This window comes from Carassius auratus, unplaced genomic scaffold, assembly GCF_003368295.1.
Source record: "Carassius auratus strain Wakin unplaced genomic scaffold, ASM336829v1 scaf_tig00038676, whole genome shotgun sequence".
In the NCBI taxonomy this organism is placed as follows: domain Eukaryota; kingdom Metazoa; phylum Chordata; class Actinopteri; order Cypriniformes; family Cyprinidae; genus Carassius; species Carassius auratus.
In genome coordinates, this window is record NW_020526460.1 from 71,657 (window position 1) to 93,178 (window position 21,522).

A 21,522-nucleotide genomic window follows, 5' to 3' on the forward strand; every position below is an offset into this window, starting at 1 on the left:
TAAAACATTACCATCAAAAGTATGTGCATAGAGATAAAAAAAGAGAAATAAGCCAAGTTCTGTAATAAGCCAACTCCTGCCAAAGCCCCTCGCAGGTGGCGACCCAGACAATGTGCAGATGGGGCTGGATTGCTCAGTGAGAGAATTACAGTAGATGGTGCTTATATTAACATGAAGAAGAACATCAGCGGATCTTTTCCAGAGGGAAGTCACAGATCAGTGCACCACCATGTCCTTTCTTCCAAGCAAAGTCACAACAATACTGTTATTCAGAAACCACCAACCACACACTTTTGTGTGACAAACATTTGCTGTTTGGGATTTACAAGCCAAAGCTGCACGTCTATACAGAGGGTTAATAGGAGCTATAAAAACAAGCTGTGAAAAACCTAATTCCCTCTGCATTGTTTAACAAATGAGATCTCAGGTGCTGTGACTTACAGAAGGAACAGAGATTTATCACCATACTGGGTACGCAATATGTGGTTTGACATAGTAGAATAATAACATTTACTTCTGCTTATAATATAATATAATATAATATAATATAATATAATATAATATAATATAATATAATATAATATAATATAATATAATATAATATAATATATAGCAAGCATACAATAAAAACGGAACAAAATGACAGTAAAGACTTTTATTTAAATAAAGTAAATCTGATAAAAATACATCTGATAAGAACCAAACAATATTTATTGGGGACCAAATTAGGCTATCATAATAATTTCTGAAGGATAGTATTAAACTCTAACTAGTTATTTATTATTATTCAAATATATCACATTATTACTGTTTATACAGTATTTTTATAAATGAATAAACATCTAAAAAATATAATTTACATACATTGATTAATTCTCTGAATACTTTCTGTTTTAAATATTAAATTATACACTCTTAAAAATAAAGGTGCTTCAAAAGGTTAAGAGATGCCATAGAAGAACCATTTTTGCTTCCACAAAGAAACGTTCAGTCAAAGGTTCTTTAAAGAACCATCTTTTTCTTACCTTTTAAGAATCTGAAAAACCTTATTTCACCACAAAGAGCTTTATGGAACCATTTATACAAAAGGGTTCTTCTACGGCATCGTTAAAGCACTTTAGTCACGTGGAGTGACCCCATAAGCTGTTGCAGTCGCTTCCCATCATCCCAGCTCTGCAGATCCAGGCAGGGGTGATCTCCAGCAGTGGAGTACCGTGAAATAGCATTATGGTTAATTTTCTCATTTGCTGCTGCTCATGAACCAGTAAGGCACCAACAGCCATCTCTCCAGGTCTGCGCTCAAGCTCAGCTGAGAAACGTGAGCTGCCTCTCCTCACTTCTACTCGCTTCCTGCAAATAAACTGAACATTCAAGGCCTGAACACAGTGATATGCTTGATTTTGAGACTGCGGAGATGTTGTTTTAACCGTTTTGTTTTGACCCAAGTTATACAAAACCACAAAACCAACCAAATTGGTTATTAGATGGGTTCTAAACCAAACCACATGTGTTTTAAACGGGGTATGTTCTTAAAAGAAAAATATAAAGATATCAGTTACTGAGACAAATGAGTAGTGGGTGCAAAGGTCATTGACAGACTTGTAGGTTCTCATCAGCTGAAGGTGAAAACGCTTTGTCTTGTTTCACATTTTGTTGCCAAAGGGCTCAGTGAAGTATGTGAGTAATGACACTGAATTTAGAACAACGCTTTGATGGTACCGCCGCTCACAGGGACAGCAGGTTTTGACTACACCTCAAATGTTTAAAAAAATACATGGCAGCAGTGTTCAAGGGATTTGAAGTTGACATGGATGGCCGCCTCGAGAGCAACATAATTAACTAAATGCCGAAGATTACAGATCGCTCTAATCATAACTTTGTGCACGCTGACCCTGGGTTAGCACTTCATGATAATGAAAAGATCATCCATGCTGGGGCAAGCACTTCAGAAACAAAAAAAGAACAATCTCCAACCCTGCCGAAAGCCCCTTCCACGTATCAAGAACCCTGATTCACCAGGCATTTGCAAGTGACATTTGCTCAGAATAAATGGCTTTTGAAAGAGCAGAATCAGACGACTGCTTGTTAAATCTGTTGTAGTTCTGACAAGAGCTGATAAAAAAATGAAAAACAACTGTCAGTTCATTAGGCATGTGATGGCCAAGGCACTGAAATAATTGCACTCTAACTATCCTGAAATTTTAAGCAAACCAGAGGTGACAAATGAGTGTGAGCCATTCCAAAGAGTAGGACTTTTTTTTTTCAATGTGCTGAAAATACAATTGCATTCTGTGGCTTTCAGTCAATCTCTAATAGCTTTGATGCCAAATACACTGAATTTAAGTGTTCTCAAAATTGACATATTTGCATTCAAAAATCACAGCCTTTCTCAAATGCTCCCCGGGCGCCGCAGTAAAGCTTCCGTGTTCTATTTGGATGAGTGAAATGCAGAGCACAAATTCTGATTAGGGTTACCATAATTGGCTACACGTGATGTCAAAGCTTTATTTGTCTTCAGTGTCACATGGTCCTTCAGAAATCATTCTAATATGCTGATTTGCTGCTCAAGAAACATTTCTCATTATTATCAGTGTTGAAAAAAGTTTTCCAGGATTTTGTTGAATTCAAAAGTTTTAAAAGAACCTCATTTAATTGACATTTAAAGATTCTGTAACATTATATATGCCTTTATGGTCACTTTTAAACAACTTAATGCAAAACTTCTGAAAAACTAACCCTAACCCTAACCCTTTTTTTTAAAAGTGCAACTTGTGAGAGAGTAGGTCAAGTTCACTGCCCTAAGCTTAAATAAAAAGTGAATGTAGATTAGAGTTTACGACAGGCTCCTTTTAGTTTCTCAGTAGCTTAGACAGTTTTGCAGAGGGGTCAAGGGGATTAGGTAAAGACTGTTAATGAGGACAGTTGTCCTCTGCTCCAATTATTGTCCAGTAACAAAGCTACATGTGCTTTAGACAGCCGCGTCCAAACCAGGCTACAAGACCATCACAGAGAAGTTCAACAATGACTTTTCACCTTGAACTACATTTATGGAGTTGAGACACAGCTCCCAAAATCAGACCCCTTTGATTGAGAAGCCACATCACATGTATTTACCTCTGCGAAACTGTTTCTATGTGTCTGATTACGTATTGATTTGGGTGGTGGAGCAGAGTGAGTCTGCAGTCAGCTATGATTACAGCATTAGAAGGTTGACAGAGCTTGTGGTGGAATACGCTCTCTGCTCTATGTGAACCTCAAATCAGGACTTCACAGGCAGTCACTGACTCAGATGAGACATTCATGCATGTCACGGGGAGAACTGCATATCAAATGAAGCATCAAAAATTAACAATAAATAGTGACATGCCTCCAAAATGAGAACAAAAGACGCCTGCAAGGCAGCAAAATAGCATTCCCCCGAGGGACTGTGTAATAGCTCAGGAAGAGATAACGTCGTTTAATTTTTAATCACAGATTGTGTTTTCTTTGTTTCAAGGATAATAAATGAGCAATTTGATATTGAATAGAAAAGCAGGATTGTGATGTCGCAGGAGCAACGGTGATGAAGAAATGGCGAGGACCACGGGATGTGAGATTGACGGTTGCGTCTTTTGATCTGCTTGTGAACGGAAAGCAAGTATTCGTGTCAACAAATCAACAAATCACAGAGAAGAGGGCCCACGGGTATCTGCAACGGAGCAGTACGGGACAGGCTGACTGATGTGGCCTGTCAGGTCTTCAAGGCTTCAGACAATGTGGCTACAGAGTAGCGTGGGACCATGGCGGCGAAAAGCCCCCCTTCAGACGCCACCGACGTAATTGCTTCTGTCGTGGAAAACAACTAAGATTCATCAAGGCCTCTGGTGTACCCGTTTAAAACGAGATGTAGATCTCAACAGGCACAAAGTTTTATCTTCTGGCAGTGTTATAAGTGGAACGGCTCCTACAAAGTTTCACATTCAGCCAACTACCATTACACGAGTTTAGCTCCAAGAGAAGAACACACTGGAAATGGGACAGCCAGCTTTGGTGTCAAGATGAACAATATGGAGCTTTGGAATATGGTCTTAAAAAGCATATTCTTGTTTTTAAATAGATGGTTCCATTCGATTTGGAAAGTAGGCTAAGAAAGCCTTGCTTGGTGGTGTTTAGCCCCGTAAACAGATTAATAACTAAATGCTTTCACAGCATGGCTGGGCAACATCGTAAAATCATATCTTGATATTTTTAGGCTGCATGGCGACATACAATGTATATCTCGATATTTCTACAAAGTGGGCTAAATGTACAGTTTTGTTTTCACACAATGGCTAAATTATGCTTGCAAAGCATTTTATTTCAGGGCAGATGACTCTTAAGGCTGTAAAGGTTTCGCGGCTGGGTTTCAACATTTAAAAAAAAAGCACAGACAGCATGAGACTTTTTATCATTTTCTGATGAGAGTACTCACATGAAACAGCATCTCTATCATAACATGCATCTGTCAGAGTACTTGACATGGCAAGCCACGTTAAACTATACGATTAAGGTAGTTTAAAGCACTTAATATACAGCATGTCTCATGTTTGGATGATGCAGTTTCCCCACTGCAGCTCACTCTGTTTTTTGCAATTTTTCAGATGCACTCTCAATGTCAAAATACTGTATCAATATAAACTATATAGTCTTACCCCATCACTATTATCATTTTTGAAAATATATTAATGCATCTTACAAAGTTCCAGCACCTAGCCCTTTTTCACCCTATATCTTGTCACCAAAGAATAATTTATACATCATGCTCAACGAAAGCATTTCTTTAGCTGTTATTTGGAAACATTAACAACCTGTGCTCTTGGCCAGTATCTGCCCACATTGACTTATCCGAACCAGGGAAAAATATATCCTATTTGTTTTACAATTACTTTGACAAACACAATAGAAAGCCTCGGTTAGCGTGGCTAAAGGCAGACAGCACACGTCCATAAATACAGGTCATCGACAGGCTGTCAGGGTGGCGGAAAAGTCTCCCAGACATCTCTTCTCGTGTCACAGATTGAATTGATTCATCAGAAGGCATTGAGACATCTCAGCTTGTGAATTTATTGCCCTTGAATCATGCGGTTGTTCAAGAAGACAAACACTGCCGTGCGCCAATCCATCTTGAGGCTGAAAATAATAATCAACAAATTAATTAGCTCATTAGGTTAAAACCATGAATGGAACCATGCTTTCACTACAGGGAGCCCTTTTTAGCGGGAGATGCATGTGCTGGGAGTTAATGTGAGCTTTGTCCTTGCACTGGGTGACCAAAATGTACTATTCAGATTTAATTGAGAGTGTAATGCGCACGGAAATTGAAAAAAGATTGAAACCAGAGACATATATTTGAATGAAATGTGCTGTTGTAATTCAGATACTGAAGTCATGTTTATTTTTTATTGTAGTCAACTAAACCATTGACATAAAATGATGTGCACAAACATGTTGTTATGCACTCGACATAATGCTATTTTCTTCAACTATATTTACACTCTAAAAAGAAATTCAGTGGACATATTACCACAGCTTAAATGCATGGTTGCAAGTTAACAGATCTAATTGGTTAATTTAATTACACCCCACCTTTTAAGTCGCAAGCATTGTTAATGTGTTCTGTTGATCAGCTTAATGTGTAAATTAGACTCAAATTTCTGCATTCATTAATTTAAAAAAAGGTACTGTTCTTAATGAAAACTTAATGAAATTGTCTGAAAATTGGAGAGTGGGTTTTTAGTTCCCAGCATGCTTTGAAAAGGATGAGTTGTGGAGGATAAATGTAGAAATTAAGTGTTATTTTATGTTATGTAATAAAGGGAAAGATATTTGACATATAAAAGAGTTTATATTATATTATTGTGTCGAAGAGAAGTGCTCATGGTTAGACAGTGGAAACATGAAGGTCTTGTTTGTTAAATGTCATGCTAAATAAGCTTTATTTAGCATTATTTATATTGCATGCTGGATAAGAAACAATTAGAATGTGCTCTGCTACCTGTTGTTTACCTAATAATTTACATTAATAAAAAAAAAAAAAAATGTTATATGGACTATATTTAAAGGAAAAAACTAACTGTACAAGGGCATGTTGTATTCTGGCAGTAATGCAGAACATAGACATGACAGAATGAAGACATATTCTGAATGATGAAAAGAGGAATTCTAATCAGAAGTAGTCTTGATGATTCAAAGAAAAGTAGAAACCTTCAAATTAATCAGATTTCTCTTAGCTGAACATCCAGCACAGATCTAAAGGAGTACATTATACATTGTTGTATTTCAATCTATGGCAAAAGGATGAGTCAATGACCTTGGCCTGGCCGCAGTTGATCTACAGGCCAGTGTTTCATCAGGGCTTCCACATGTATGCCTGACAGGAAAATGTGGAGATAAGTGCATTTGTTGGCACAGCACTTCAAAGAGACGGAGTGTGTCTCAGTGAGCAATGGCAGAGAAGCATGAACCAGGCCTTTGATCATCCCCATCTTTCTGATCATTAAAATATTGAATTAATAATTGATTAAAAATACCAGGGCTTATTGTGTTGCGTCTCAGAATCCCAATTTATTTCAACCTTGAAGTCGCCTTTTCCTCTAAACAAATAAGTGAAACAGTATTATTTTAGAATGACTGAGATTCTATTAAAGTTTTATTAATATTTTGAATTAGGTTTTATTTTTACATTTGCTGTGTCCGTTTAATTTTTGGTTAAAGTTTAACCTTTTTTTGTGTGTGTGCATTTTTGTCATTTTCCTTTTTAAATTTTAGTTTGTACAGTATACATTTTTATTTGTCATTTTTCACATTGTCTTTTGTGAGATGAATTCCATACTGCTGGAAATCATGCAAATTGTGAGTTCATTTGCAGTGCCTTTAAATTGAGTTCCCGCAATCAAACGGGTCACTGAAAATATCAGCTCGAGTAAAACATCAGTATTTTGAACATTGAACATTGTGCATTTTGTAATTCCATTGCTATAACTGTACCCAGTTGCACTACTCCTTTTTGCTCTATACCGAATTAAACACAAGCCATAATATATTCACGGCTAAGGATCCTGCTCAATAGCTGCTCAAATTAATGCTCATTCATCTAAACTCACCATCCTTTTGGCTCCCCGTTTCTTCGTTTAGTATTCTGGCAGTACATGAATAAACATCGCAAGTGTTCTCGTTTAGCAAGCCATATGTTTGAGGTGTTTTAAGCACTTGAGCCTTGTGGTGCAGTGCTGTTGTTAAAGATGTCCTTGCTGGGGTCACAGCCCTCTTGTGATGTCTGGGATGAGGAGGAAACATTCACTTTGGGCTCACAATCCTCAGCGGACTACTTGTTTAGTGTTGTCCTTCAATCGCTCTCTATCCCAAACCTGTCTCAGTGGATCTGGCGTGTTGAGGTGCTATTATGGGCGAATTTCAGACCCACCACCAGGCTGGAACTGCACTGTTTATAGCTGGACTAAGCTCACACCCCAGGGAGGCCAAATCCCAGCACTGCTTTAAAGCTTATGTCTTTATAAAACCAAATGCTTTGGCAAAAAAAAAAAAAAAAAATCATAAATAAATAAAAGAAATCTGTCTTGTCAAAGTGGCCTGGAATGTAGGACGAAACCTACGATGAGCATAACCTTCTTCAACAGTCACCCTGCTCTGTCAGGACTAGAAGAATGATGCTCCGCTGTGCTCACCCCTTCAATAAAGCTAAAATATATTGCTTGTTTGCAGCCAAGCTCATGCCTCAGCAAAGACAAAGAACTCTTCGTTTTGCCCTTAGGACTGAACAAACGCAGATGGAGGACTACTATTACTGTGACAGCAATATTTCCATATCGATCCTATCTGGGGGGAAAAAAAGAAAAGAAAGGTGGCAGGAAAAATCTAGTATCATCATCATATATAATCCCATAACATAATAATATAATCACTAATCATCAAAAAATATTCGCCAAATATAAACTCCAAAAATGATGTTATTTGGGTAAAATTGGTCTAAAGACTTTGTTGAAGGTTTTTCTTTTCTTTCAGAACAATAAACAACAACAGTACCTTCGTAAACACTATTTGTAATTCAATAAACAAAAAACTGATTCATCATTTACCGAACTAGTCATTTTACATAAATATACAGTATGTAAATATTACTCAGGCATAATCAGAAAGGACACATCCTGCAAGAAAGAAAATAATTTCTTCCCTCCTTCGATATGACTGCATTGTATAAGAACTTATTATTATTAAAACCATAAATAAATAAATCTATAGTATTATTGTACTGCAAAATAGACCATAAATACATTATATAATATATAACAACAACAATAGTAATTTATTCACTGTAACATAGGATAATGAATCCTTTATTATCCTTTATTATAATAATAATATTATTATAATAAAGGGTAACACTTTATTTTGATAGTCCACTTTAGACACTCTACTAGCAGTAAGTAACTTTGCAAGTACATGTCAACTAGCAGTTAAAAGAGAATTAGTAGACTGTCTGCTAAACATCTTCTAACACTTTCTTTGTCAACTTAAACTAAGCCTAAACCTACCCCTAACACTAACCCTAAACCTACCCTAACCGTCTACTTTGAGAGTTAGTAGACATGTAGTTGCAAATTTCTGAGATTTAGTTGATATGTAGTTACAAAGTTACTTATAGTCAGTAGAATGTCTAAAGTGGACTATCAAAATAAAGTGTAACCTAATAAAGGATATAATAATATCCTTTATTATTATAATCCTTTATTATCCTATAATAATATAGGATAATAAAGGATAATGGTGACATTTTAGATTAGGGAACACATACAGTATTCACCAAAACAAAAACAAAAAAACATGCTGCTTATTAATAGTTAGCAAGTTAGTTATTAAGTTAAGATATTGGGTCGGGTTAATGGATCTAGAATATGGTCATGCAGAATAAGCCATTAATATGTGTCTAATAAGTAAATAGTGACAATTGGTCAAGTAATAATCATAAACAATTTTCCTACATTGGATCACGAGCTGCCAGGCTACACTCAAACACGAGGCAGCCAGTTATACTTGTCAACACTGATTTTTACTCATAATTATATGTTGGAATTATAACAGTCAATTTAATAAAAACCAACACATTTTCATTTAGACCCAATGTACTGTTCTAAACGTAATGTACTGTTCTCGGAACACACGTAAAAATGTAAATGTATGTTATTCTCATCTCTGTCTCAATGAAGTCTTTTTCTGTCTTCGGTCTAACCCGCGATGGAGTCTGAGGAGCGGTGTTCTCTTGCTGTATTCAATGCTTCAAATAGCTGCTCTCATGACTGGGGACTCCTTGGCAGGAAGTGCCATGTAATGTGCTAAAACAGTGACAGGACGGTCAAGCACAAGCTGTCGTAGTACCTCAGCCGCGCAGAGCTGTCTGGCGGGCCTTGGACCTCCACCTCAGCTGTTAAGTGGAGGTGAAAGAATCACGTGACCTGCCATCAGACAGTTGCCCAGGGAGCCTTGTTTATGTGCCTGTGTTCGGTGAAATACAGCGCAGCTTTCAATGTGTAATATCTCACTGCACCTTGTTCCACTGAAGCATGTGCACAACCGCCCACTCGCGTAGACACGTATAGTTGAAGCATATTCCCACCTCCAAACATAGCAACATCATAAACTGTAATTGGGCATATGCGGACTAATGGGGGGAAGTGGTTGACACTCGGTATCACATGATGATTTCTCCCTCAGATGCAATTATGTAGAAACCATCTGAAGAGGAAGTTCAAGGCATTTCACCAATCCCAGCAATCTCGTCGCCATTTCTATTTGCATAAATTGCACTGCTAACAGGCAGATGCTATTTTGACATGCTACATAATTGTCTGACTCGATCAACCTAAATGCTCTTAACCCAAATATCCAATATCTATAACTATAAATAAAACACATATTTAATTTGTGAGTAAAACTCGGCATTGACTAAGATATTCAAAAAGAGTTTTGTTCACTAAAAATATTCTAGATAGATAGATAGATAGATAGATAGATTATATTACGGCATAAAATGCGACTTCCAGAACTTATCCTCTAATGTACCCTGAGAAATATTCACTGAAGTAAAAATAGTGATAACTAGCTCCAGCCACCCGTTTATCATTTCACATTGTGTTTAAAGATGTTTTCCTCACACTTTTAAAGGTCAACACTGCCCAGTTTTGTTAAGTATGTTTTGGCACATCGCCACTGCAGATTTCGCTCCCACTATGGGAAAATGGTGCGCAAGATGTGAAATGATCAATCCTGCGCTGCTCATTAATGTCTGAGACAAGCAGGAGTTTAAAGTGGAAGTATTCATGTGATTAATTCTTCTTCTTGCTTCAGGAACGCGCGGAGAGCTGCACATATTTACAGCTAGCATCTGTTCCTCCAATACCAGGACAAACACAAAAATACTTTGCATATTAGTCTCATATTAGAAGATCAATAAATACGCCACCCTTTGACAGTTTCATTTCATTCTTCGTTGGTTTAAAACCCAAGGCACGGTGCATCCATTTCTGTTGATTAGCTGAGAACACGTAAGCATAGCTCAACACGTCGCCACATGATCGCAGTTTGATATGTTGCCACCTTCTAGTGACACCTCTATCTGTGTTCCAACAGATTCTCATTTAGCACATGCAGGTTTGTTGCCTTTTCATCAACTTATTACTATTAAGTGCTCCTTATTTCTCAGAACAATTCCTGCCCAACTCACACTTAGAGACCTGTATTGATCCTCACGGTACACGCCATCCCCTCCTGATTTCATTAGGCCCTGTGCTGTTAATTACTCCACACTCTAACCTTTCAGTGTTTCATTTGCACCGACAAATTGGGTGAATTAAAAAGGAGATGGAAAACAGTGCAGAGCCTGATGGAGTGGATCCCTGTATTGGTACAGTATGTCAAATTCCCAAGAGGAGTAATAATTAAAAAAGTTCATCAATGTTCCCTTTGCCCATCACATTATGCAGAGGCTGGGCTCGCTGGTAATAGTTCTGGAGGATTAATTTAGGAAATTAGACCAGTTTGATCTGGTTCTTCATCAAGAGAGCAGTCTAAGTCCCCCCCAGAGGTTTTGTGTGGGTAAACTGCCATCTTTATTTGAGTGAAATAGATGGAAAGCATGTGCGCCAACACATACTCAATGTTGTACCTGCAATTTTGCAGCGCCGAGCGCCGATTTGGTGCCAATGCAGTCATTTGGTGCCATTATATGACTCTATGATAATAACTTCATCATAATTGGCTTCTGATGCTTGGAAGAGTTGAATTCTCATTTTCAGAGGGGGATGAATTGATTTACTGCTTGATTTAATTATGCATTAAAATTCAATCATGTACTTTCAAGCAAATTCAAAGCGAATTTTCTGAAGCGCTCCCTAGAATGTAGGTGGAGTTAAAGGACATCTTCAATTACATTGTTGGAGTTAACTTAATAATTATATCTTATTGATTGCATTAGTCTGAAGGCTCAAGATGAAACAGGATCTAGTTTTTGAAGAAACAACTTTTTGATGCTATTCTTTAGTTATACATTAAGTAAAGGCATTATCAAACGAAAAAGACTGCCTTTGATAGAGAGAGGAAAAATGCAAGAGAAGCCAGAAAGAGATTTGGCAGCTGAGGGCAAGTTAATATTTTTGCACCCATGAGAAGAACCATTTGGAGTCCACGTTTAACTACCCATCAGTCTATAACTCTGCCCTCCACACTTCCTTAAATCCCTCATCAGGCCAAAGGTCAAAACTACTTTTGTTCTCACCAAACACCTGGCTTCTGTCATTGCAGCACAATGTGAAAAGAGATAGTCGGAAGGTTGTTTGAGCTTCAAGCTTTGACGGGCGGACGATGGGAAAAGTAAGGACCTAATATCTGCATCAGCCTTCAATGTTAACGTCTTCAGCATGACATTTAGATTGTTAATGGTTTGGACTGTTCACTTGTTGAACAACTAGACACTTCCATTCATTCGGGGTGGCACTGTCTTTGTCTGTGGCTGATAATGTGAAAAGCCCACTGTATTAGGACTCATGCTGGAACAAGAGGAAGATCACTTATCACTGTCACTTAGGCCTCGCCTGGCAAACAAGACACCTGATGGTGACTGATTAATGATACTGGATAAGTTTGTGAACACAGCGGGAACCCCACACAGATTTCATCTGAATCATATTTAAGCATATGGGCACCATATGGATCTAGGTGTTTCCATAAATATGATGACCAACTGCAGTGAACCTGCAGGTGTCATATTTGCCTTTTTTTTGTTTTTGTGCAAATACAGATGGTAATTTTCATTAAAAGATTCCATATGATGGATCATCTAACAAAAGCAGGACATTTTTTTAAATATTAAAGGCATTGCAATATCTAATATTTACTCTTCAAATAAAATAAATAAATAAATAAAAACAATATATATATATATATATATATATATATATATATTATCATATTAAGTCTAGACAGACTAGGTATTTTGCTGCATTACTGCAGATTTCCATAAAATCCATGTCTGTTTATACTCTAAGGCTATAAGTGTGTAATTAAAAAGCTTTATGAATGCATAAATGCTTAAGTTTAATCGCTGCCAATTTAAGGAACGACGACTCTCACTTTTTTACATATGAGCCTCTCAAGTGTTTATTTACACTTTTGATACACTTAAAGGTATTGACTCGGCTTTGCCTTCTCTAACATTAATAGCGATGGTTATTGATTGTCAAGATTGATTTCAAACTGAGGGAAAAGATGCATACCCATGGTGGACTTAAGTAATTTTTACCGAGAGAGAAAGACTGAAGGGGAGAACCTAATAAGCCCAGACTAATTAACTCAATAACAGTTATCCATGTGCTGCATTTCAAGTATTCATGGACCTTCCTAGTCTCTGAACAGGTCTTTTCTTATAATTTGAGTTCTTTTCTACAGAAACATAATTGCGGTTGTCAAGAAAAGCCTGTCTAGAGGCTTTTAAATACTACAAACGAGGGGAGGCCTATCTGAGAATTTTGTGCTTTGATTGCACACAGTCTTTATGAAAAACTGCAGAGAGATGAGACTGCAACTCATAAAGCTGAAAAGAGAAAGACAAGGTCATGGGTTTTATCTTCACTATAAAATGAAATAAAACTAAAGTAATAAACAGTAAAAATAATAATAATACATAAATAAATAAATAAATAATGTAAAAGGCTTTATAAGCTGAGAAGGGCAACCAAGGATAAGAACAGAAAAAAAAAACAACAACAACAACAACTTTAACAACAACTTTAACAAGAACAACAACAAAACAAAACATGTAAAACAGTTTCTGGGCTTGACTGACTTGACTTGTAAACTACTGTACATTTTTCTTTTTCTTTCTTTTTTTGGTTTGTGATTCACCAAAAGGGTGAGGTAAAAACCGCAGGGATCAAGCCGTACAAAATATTAAAGTGGAAATTCTGTTTGCAGTCAAATCACTTCATAAAAAGATTCCCATGTTGGCCTTTCAATATGGATTTTCTACTCCAGGAACACTAAGCACATGGCAGCGGTATTACAGACACTATCTGATATTTTGAAAATGTTCTTGGATTGATGTGCTTGCATTTTGCTGGCCTGGCACTTGCTTTGTCTGTGTGATGTAGCCTCGACTTTGGAGGATATTCCTTTACATCCTGAGAGCTAAGAGGTATCAACATTTTACAGAAGGAAGAGTGTGTCCACAAAAAAAAAAAAAAAAAAACAAACAAAAAAAAACGTTCTAACAGTAGTTACAAAATACAAAATATAGTTGAAAAGAAACAAACTGCCAAGTGGATGAACATCAGTGACTACGTTTACATGCTGTTAAAATTCGGGTTATGATCGGGTTAAGGTCACTATTTGGGTTTCTGAAACATTCGGGATAACCCGTTTACATTCGTGAGCAGAGAGAGTTACTCCTGTATACATGGAATGTGTAATCAGTCGCCAATATCCCGATGTAAACAGCGACGCACGGTTAGCGTCTGGGCGTAAGACGCAATATGCGTCATTTCCGATTCTTCTTCCTGTATCCAAAGACTCAAAAGACCAAGATTCCTTGCGAATAGAACATGCGCAGAACACACATTTTGATGGGGATATGCCGAAACGCGTTTACAAGACCAAATATTCGGGTTAGAAAAGGGGTACCCCAGGTATAATATCCCGGTTTTTAAAAAACGGGATATGAGCATATCCGGGTTTTTGCCGGTGTTTACATGGCCGTGCGCGACCGGGTTATTGCTAATATCCCGGTTTTGAATGGGTTATTGGCTGCATGTAAACATAATCAATGTGTATTTCCATATGAAACTGAAACATATATTAAAGTTATAGTATATATAGGTAAGCTACCGACAGACCGGTTGTCATGTACTGTAATCAAAAGTAAGAGCATGAGCCGATAATTACCAACATTTTTTAAATAAAACTTGTTTGAAACAACATTTCTGTAAAATGGAAATGTTATCAAAATGTAAAAAAATATAATTTTGAGTAAAATAATATATATATATATATATATATATATATATATATATATATATATATATATATATATATATATATATATATATATATATATATATATATATACTTTCAAACTTTACGGACAGTTTGAAAGTTCAGTGCTACTTCTATTAGTAGCTGAAATGTAAATGCTGGAGATAATGGAAAGGAGGCTTGACATTTGTGACCACTCTTTATTTACATTTTATGGAAAAGAGCAGCTTGGACATTCTGCTAAACATCTCCTTTTGCATTCCATGTAAGAAAGTGAATGATACAGGTAGTAAATTATTCGAGGGTGATGGAATAATGGATTTTCCTTAACATCAGTGACAGACAGTTTTCCAGCCATGACAAAAACTGTTTATATTTATGACTAACAAGATATTAATAATGCATGAGAACAAACACAATACAAAATGTAACCGTCAATAACAGTGCACATCTGCACATGAAAAATCCCTATTAAAACAGGCCCGTGACTGAAAATATAGTCTATGTCATCAACCAGTGTAACAAGGGAGCAAACCCAACATTATTTCTATTCCAGACCTCTCACTGTTTTCTGGCTATAGCTATCAAACGCAGCATATGTTGTCACAGTGAACAGTGTTAGAAATCTCCAGCGCTTGATTCAGTCTGAAATCTTCCAGAGCTTGTTTATATTGAGTGTCAAGCTGACTGCTTCAAGACCTGTAAGCCCCATATGGACCTTTAGAGAACAAACCCCAAGTAAATATCTTATTATCAAGCTCTTTGCTGTATGTGAGAAGCAGCTCTGGATTAGAGGAGCAGAGGCCAATGAGTCTTATTTCTCCTTCCCACAACGCATGTATTTGGAGCAAATTTAATATTCCTTTGAATAATATTCCTGCTCTCATAGTACGTATATCCGTTTAATGATTATCATACCATCACATTTTCCTCCAGCCCTTCCCCTACAAAAACTGCTATATGTAGACCAGACAGAGGGTCTCTGAAAGTCCTATATTTTACATTTTAAACAAGATCAATCGTCGCTGCAAAAATAAATAAATAAATAAAAATAAAAATAATAATCACCTTTAACTATCCCTTGTCTATTCCCCTTGGTGCCTCTCGGAATGGGGCTGGGAACGTATTTAAGAATAATATCCAAATTATTGCCAAACTTGACAGTGAGAGTCCTATGAATAACAAAATGAAGAGGAGAGGGAGGGAAAGGTTGCACTAAGGTGAGAGGCATTCATTTTGCTTTTAAGCTTATGGGAGATTCTTCATGCTCCCTATGCTTAGCCACTCACTGTAAAGATACAGCACTACTCCTATAGCCGCGTGTTTCACAGGCTCATTAGCATCTCACACTACATCAGGAAAATTACTACCTTCCATGGGTGGATCATTATACTGCATTATAGGGAATACCTTATAACCATAAATGTGGGGAAAGCATGTGCAATAAAAGCTACAGATGTTTTTATTATTATTATTATTTTTTCCTGAATATGAAAATTGATTTCCTTGTCAAAACAGGACACGATGAAATGTGGAGCTGCACAAATCACAGATTCAAATAATCGATTAATTGCACTTTAGTGGGATAACTTTGTCTGAAGACCTCTTATTTGCAGATTAAATACAGAGAAAAGACCAATTTAGAGCTTAGAAATGAATCATGTGATCATCCCACACTGTTTTTTATTCTTACTGAAATATTTAGCACTCTAGTTGAATGACTTTGATCAGTACAGAAGATCAGATGAGAATCCTGGGACTGAAACAACTCTTGCATTATCTTGGAGTCCTATACTTCAATTGAGTTTTGATTGAGCTCAGTATGTTTATTCTTTGCACATCTTCTAACCGAACTAGACCTTGTTTATGGCTGGAAACTCATTTATATAGAGGTTCCTGGGGTACATCAAGTGTTCGTTACATAAAAAGCACTTTAAATAGTACAAAATGTGGACGGCTCCCAGTAATCTCAATTTATTATACAACATAGATTCATAATAAGCAGTGGTGTCAAAAGTACAGATTAACAGTGACATTATAGGAACTGTGTCAAAATTCAACTCAAAAGTGTCAAACACATTTAAGTAAAAATGCTGCACTTGATATTTTCACAGGCTGTTTTAAAGTTAATAATTAAAAGTCACTGCGCATTTATCTGCCTGTTACATGTTTATGGAAAGTGGTAGCTTTAAGTTGATATTAAATCATATTAAATATCCACATAATATGAATTTAAAGTATTTGTAAGATGTTTCTGTTTCCAAATCTGTGCTATTTTAGATCCTGCCAATACGTCCATAAGTGTATGTTTCATATATATCCAAAAGTTAACAACTTTATGTAAATAACATATACAAATACTCATGAATAGTAAGGGGATCAGACTGAATCAAGTGGACGTATTTCACATCTTGATAATAAAAAAAGTAAACATTTTGTAAATTTGATTAAAAATTTGTAATGTAAAATAATTCAGTTAAAATTACACTTTCTGTGTTGAATAATTATTCATGTACTTCACACCGCTGTGTGGATAAGGATTGAGTATAGCACAACTGTAAACATCATAAGTAGCCTATATTAAAAAGATTATAATAGTTAATAATCAAACAAATCATTGCTCATTTAAAGGCTTTCAAATAATCCATTTCAAAAAATAGAATCTTTTGCATCTCTAAATTTCCTGCTTTTGCCTGATCTAAATAAAACTTGCCTCAGAAGGAAATTAGGTGAAGTTTGAGTTTTCGCCAGGAGTTCCTCTGAGAGCCATGAGAACAAAGAAACATGAAAGCATTATTAAAAAGTGCAATATATGAACTAAATGACCCCTCAGTGCCAAACTACTTCTCCATCCAGCACAATCAGCAAATTACCTCCACCTGAAGAACTCGGGATTCTTTCACTTCCGATCACAAATTACACAATAATGGCAGAAAACCAGATTATGCTTGATGCCTCTATGTCACGCTGAACGTGGTTGTGTATCGTGTAACGTTAAATGCAATAACCAAGCAACAGCAAAAAGCAAATCATTTGAATCCTAATGGCTGCCTTTCTGTTATATAATATCGAGCTTTCTCTGGGCAGAGCTTTCAAAAAATTAAGAGGTTAAACTATGTAGTCAAGAGGCTAATGCATGGAAAAAAGCCTTTGGACCCTAGCTGAATTAAATCCAGTGCACACAATGACACCCCATTAATGGGATGGAGGACACCAGGAATGCCTGAATCCGAATGCTGAGCAGATTTCCAGGTGGACGGGAGTCAAGAGCCTCAGACTCCTGGGTAACCGCACTCTGCCACCTCCGCTGATTTGATAAATGATTCTATAGCAAAGGGCTGCACACACATTTGACTTAATTGATTGGACAGCATGTGGCAAAATCCCTGATTGGTTTAACTAGGGGAGCAGGAAATCTGCCATAGTTTCAGAGAAAGCCATGCTCTTTGTGGTTACAAGAGGGGGAAAAATTAGTTCTTTTTAAGTGTGACTGATTAATATTGAAAAGTGTGTGAAAAATGGGACAAATTAATCTTTTTCTGATGCCATTAATCATCCAATCCGAGTGGGTTTACGACTGTAATTCCAGAGGGTTGTATTCCTCTCATCTCTTCATTAGTCGGGTCAACCACAGCCAGAGGACCTTGTGAGGGACAAGTCTATAAATGTGGTACCCTGTGCACAGACCCCACTTTAATATGGCTGTAAAAAACCAACAAGTCTGCCAATTAAAGAGACACCATATTAACACTGCTTTTGTAATTACAGCCAAGTGCAGGAGCAGAACAAACCGAATGGAGGACCACAATCCTTTTTCTGAAATAGAAATTAGCCTAGATATGTTACCAGACTTAGTGCTTAAAAAACAATCTGATCACCTGATGATTAGGAATTGAATTAGGAATTTAACCATTTAACCTCTTGATTTCAAAAGTGTGTGTGTGTGTGGGGGGGTGGGGGGTGGGTGTTGGGGTGTCGGGGATTAAGTGACGTAATGAGTGGTCAAGTATGGTGCCCAAGTGCAGACACACACAGCAGTGAGTAGTGAACTGTGGCGCCCATGGAGCAGTCGGGGGTTTGGTGCCTTGCTCAAGGGTCTCACCTCAGTCATGGTATTGAAGGTGGAAGAGAGCTGTTCATTCAAGTCATTTGTTTAGAAGACAATACTGGTTGTGCTGTACATGTTTTATTAAAATAATAATTTGAATAAGAACCTTTTCTCAGTTCCCGACAAACCTGATGAATCAAAACAGCTATAGATATCCTCAATACAGATGCACGCACTCGCAACATAATGCACGGCAGATTTGGAGAGTGAGGGGGCCGGTGCACCTTTTCTCTGTTTGACATGAACATGCTGTGCTTGCTAGTGACAGGCTCAGCATTGCCCTGCACCCAGAGGTCACAACTGACCTTTCCAATTGTGAGTTTTTCCAGATCTACTACATGTTTGTCTAAAGATGTCTGCAAAAGCATCCTCAGGCACCATGCTGAGACGGTGGTATGGGTTCGGGCATTTTGCTGTTTGTCTTCCAGCATCACACCTACTTCCTCCTGAATGCCGCATGCACAGTATATGAGTAGAGCCTCTAATGCAGAGCACGCTGCCTTGAGTTTTGCATGCTATGTGGCTTAATTGCTGCATGACTAGCCTGTTGTTGCATGGCTGGAGGGATTTCCATATATTATCTAGTATGAATAATTTTTAAGATGTGCTTATTCACCACCGGTTCCCCCAAGTTCAAAACACCATTTAGAGTAGGATGCAGAGGAGTGCGCGGTCACAAAGGCAAATTTCTGAGTGGCAGGGGAACTGGAGGATGTGACGTCATGGAGAAAGATGAAATATGTGTCTGTGTTTGTACCATGACCAGATCAGGCGGCTTGCGCCAGGGTTTTGGATGCATCCCGCTCAGGGAGGAAAGGGTCAAATTCTGCACTCCATCTGCCATCTGCTTTGGCGGCTCGACAGGGAGGCTCTTCAACGTGGTGCCTACTAGGGTTAACTTGAAGCCTTTATGAATGCCGTTTAAATACCTGCAAAATATCAGTCCATCTGATCGGCAGAACAGACGTGCCTACTGTAATGTCAGACAAATGATCCCTTTCCGTCAAGTCGGGGCCACTTGATCAACGTTAAGCATCGAGATGTGCCATCCTTCACGTTCTGATAGGCGGTCTGAAATTGGGACTCTCTCCACTTTCACTTCTGACCTATTGTGAATCGCAGTGGCTGGAATGAATTACCGCTGAGTGGACTAATGCATAATGTAAGATATTATTGGGGAATTTAACAATGCTCAGGCCTCAGGCACTCTCACAACGTAATGTATGGCCTTTGGAGTACAATTGCTATGGAAACTAGAAGCCCTGGGTGACCAAGATGCCCACCCACACGGACAGCCGTTAATCATCTTCACTCCAATCCTGGCACAGCAGAATTTGGCCAATGTGTCAAGCAGCAATTATGTATACTTAGTGTTCTCTTCACCCCCCTCAGCTTCGCTCTCTCATTCTCCCGCCATCCTTCCCTTCCTTCCCTTCCCCTATCCTTTAAAAGCTCTCTGTTCATTAGCTCCCTTTCATTGTGAATGCATACAATACCAGCAAAGAAAACAGTACCAGTCTTAGTGCCACACAGTACGACATTCCTATTATAGAAATCATATCTAACCGTTTAGCCATCATACTTTCATTTGGTGCTGAGTGACGCCAAATTACTCCACTACCCTATTGCTTTCTTTGCATATTGGTTTGTGCAGATCAAAGGCACTAATGGGAAATGACAAGACAGAGATTATGTTCTGCTGGTCGTGGGAAACGTTAACGCCATCACAAATCGGTCGCATCCCTTCATTACCTCCATCCAAATCAGCTGTTTCGAGGGGAGCTGACAGCAACATGGGAATTGCAATGCTCTCTACATTTCAAGGACAAAACGCTGCAGCCTGGGTGTCGAGCAGGTGAGTTCGAGCACATCAGCACTGTGTAGAACGTGTTATTAGAGGTGATCTCGACAGGGGTGAAGCACGCAGGCTCGTGTGAAGGACAGGTCAGCAATTAGAGCCATGTTTTGTGCCGAGAGGTTCAGGACAAAGCTGATTTCCTTTTTCATACATCTCATAATGAGCACCAGGGTGATTTGTATAAATATTTTGCCACTTTCTCTTACAGCTTCGAATCCCTTTTGATGGTATTCTGTATATTAAGGGATGCTGAACTGGATCGCTTGCTGACATGCTGTCGGAAGTACCAGTGTCTGACTTTCAGAGACTTTTCTGTGAGGTATTTACTCTTGACCCACCCAGTCAACCAGAAAAGGAAATGAGTACTTTGGCACATTTGGGTTAGTGGACTGACAGTAGTGCGAGGTTTGGCAATATAACACATTATAGCGTTTCTCACACACACATACAGTATGCTGTGTGAAAAAGCCAAGAGGCAGCCAGCTTTCAGGTAGGAAATGTACTTTCTTTTTGTTCATATGCATAAAGAATTAAACAGATTCTTGTCACTGTTTTGGTAAATCATGAGCCCAAAAGTCATGAAATCATTGATAATTTGGAATCTTGTAACAATACTAGGGTTTAATTCAGGACCTGGTTTCCAACCTGAGATTAGACACCATAAAAAGGACATTTCTGCTGTCATGCCTCCTTGCTCTGGTACATGGCAGCGTGGAGAAATATATATATATTCCTATTTCAACATATTTAAGCAAAAAACTAAATACATTTTGAAATATTTACAGAATAAAATGATCTCTCAGATACAAATGTCCATGATACATAAGCACCAATTATATATAAAAAATTAATTAAAAAGTGATTAACATGATTAACCTTTATTAAATTCCTAAATAGGTTAATATAACTAGGAACCAAGAGTGAATATACCTTTTTATTTGTGTGTGTGTGTGTGCGTGTGATGCATGATTTATTGGTATCATATTATCATATCAGATCT

General features: G+C 37.7%; 1 protein-coding gene across 1 annotated transcript in view; it reads right to left on the minus strand.

The window, feature by feature from the left end:
- Positions 1-21,522, minus strand: part of LOC113083542 (protocadherin-9-like) — an 85,860-nt gene that overhangs the window by 63,599 nt on the left and 739 nt on the right. The gene's annotated exons all lie outside the window — the stretch shown is intronic.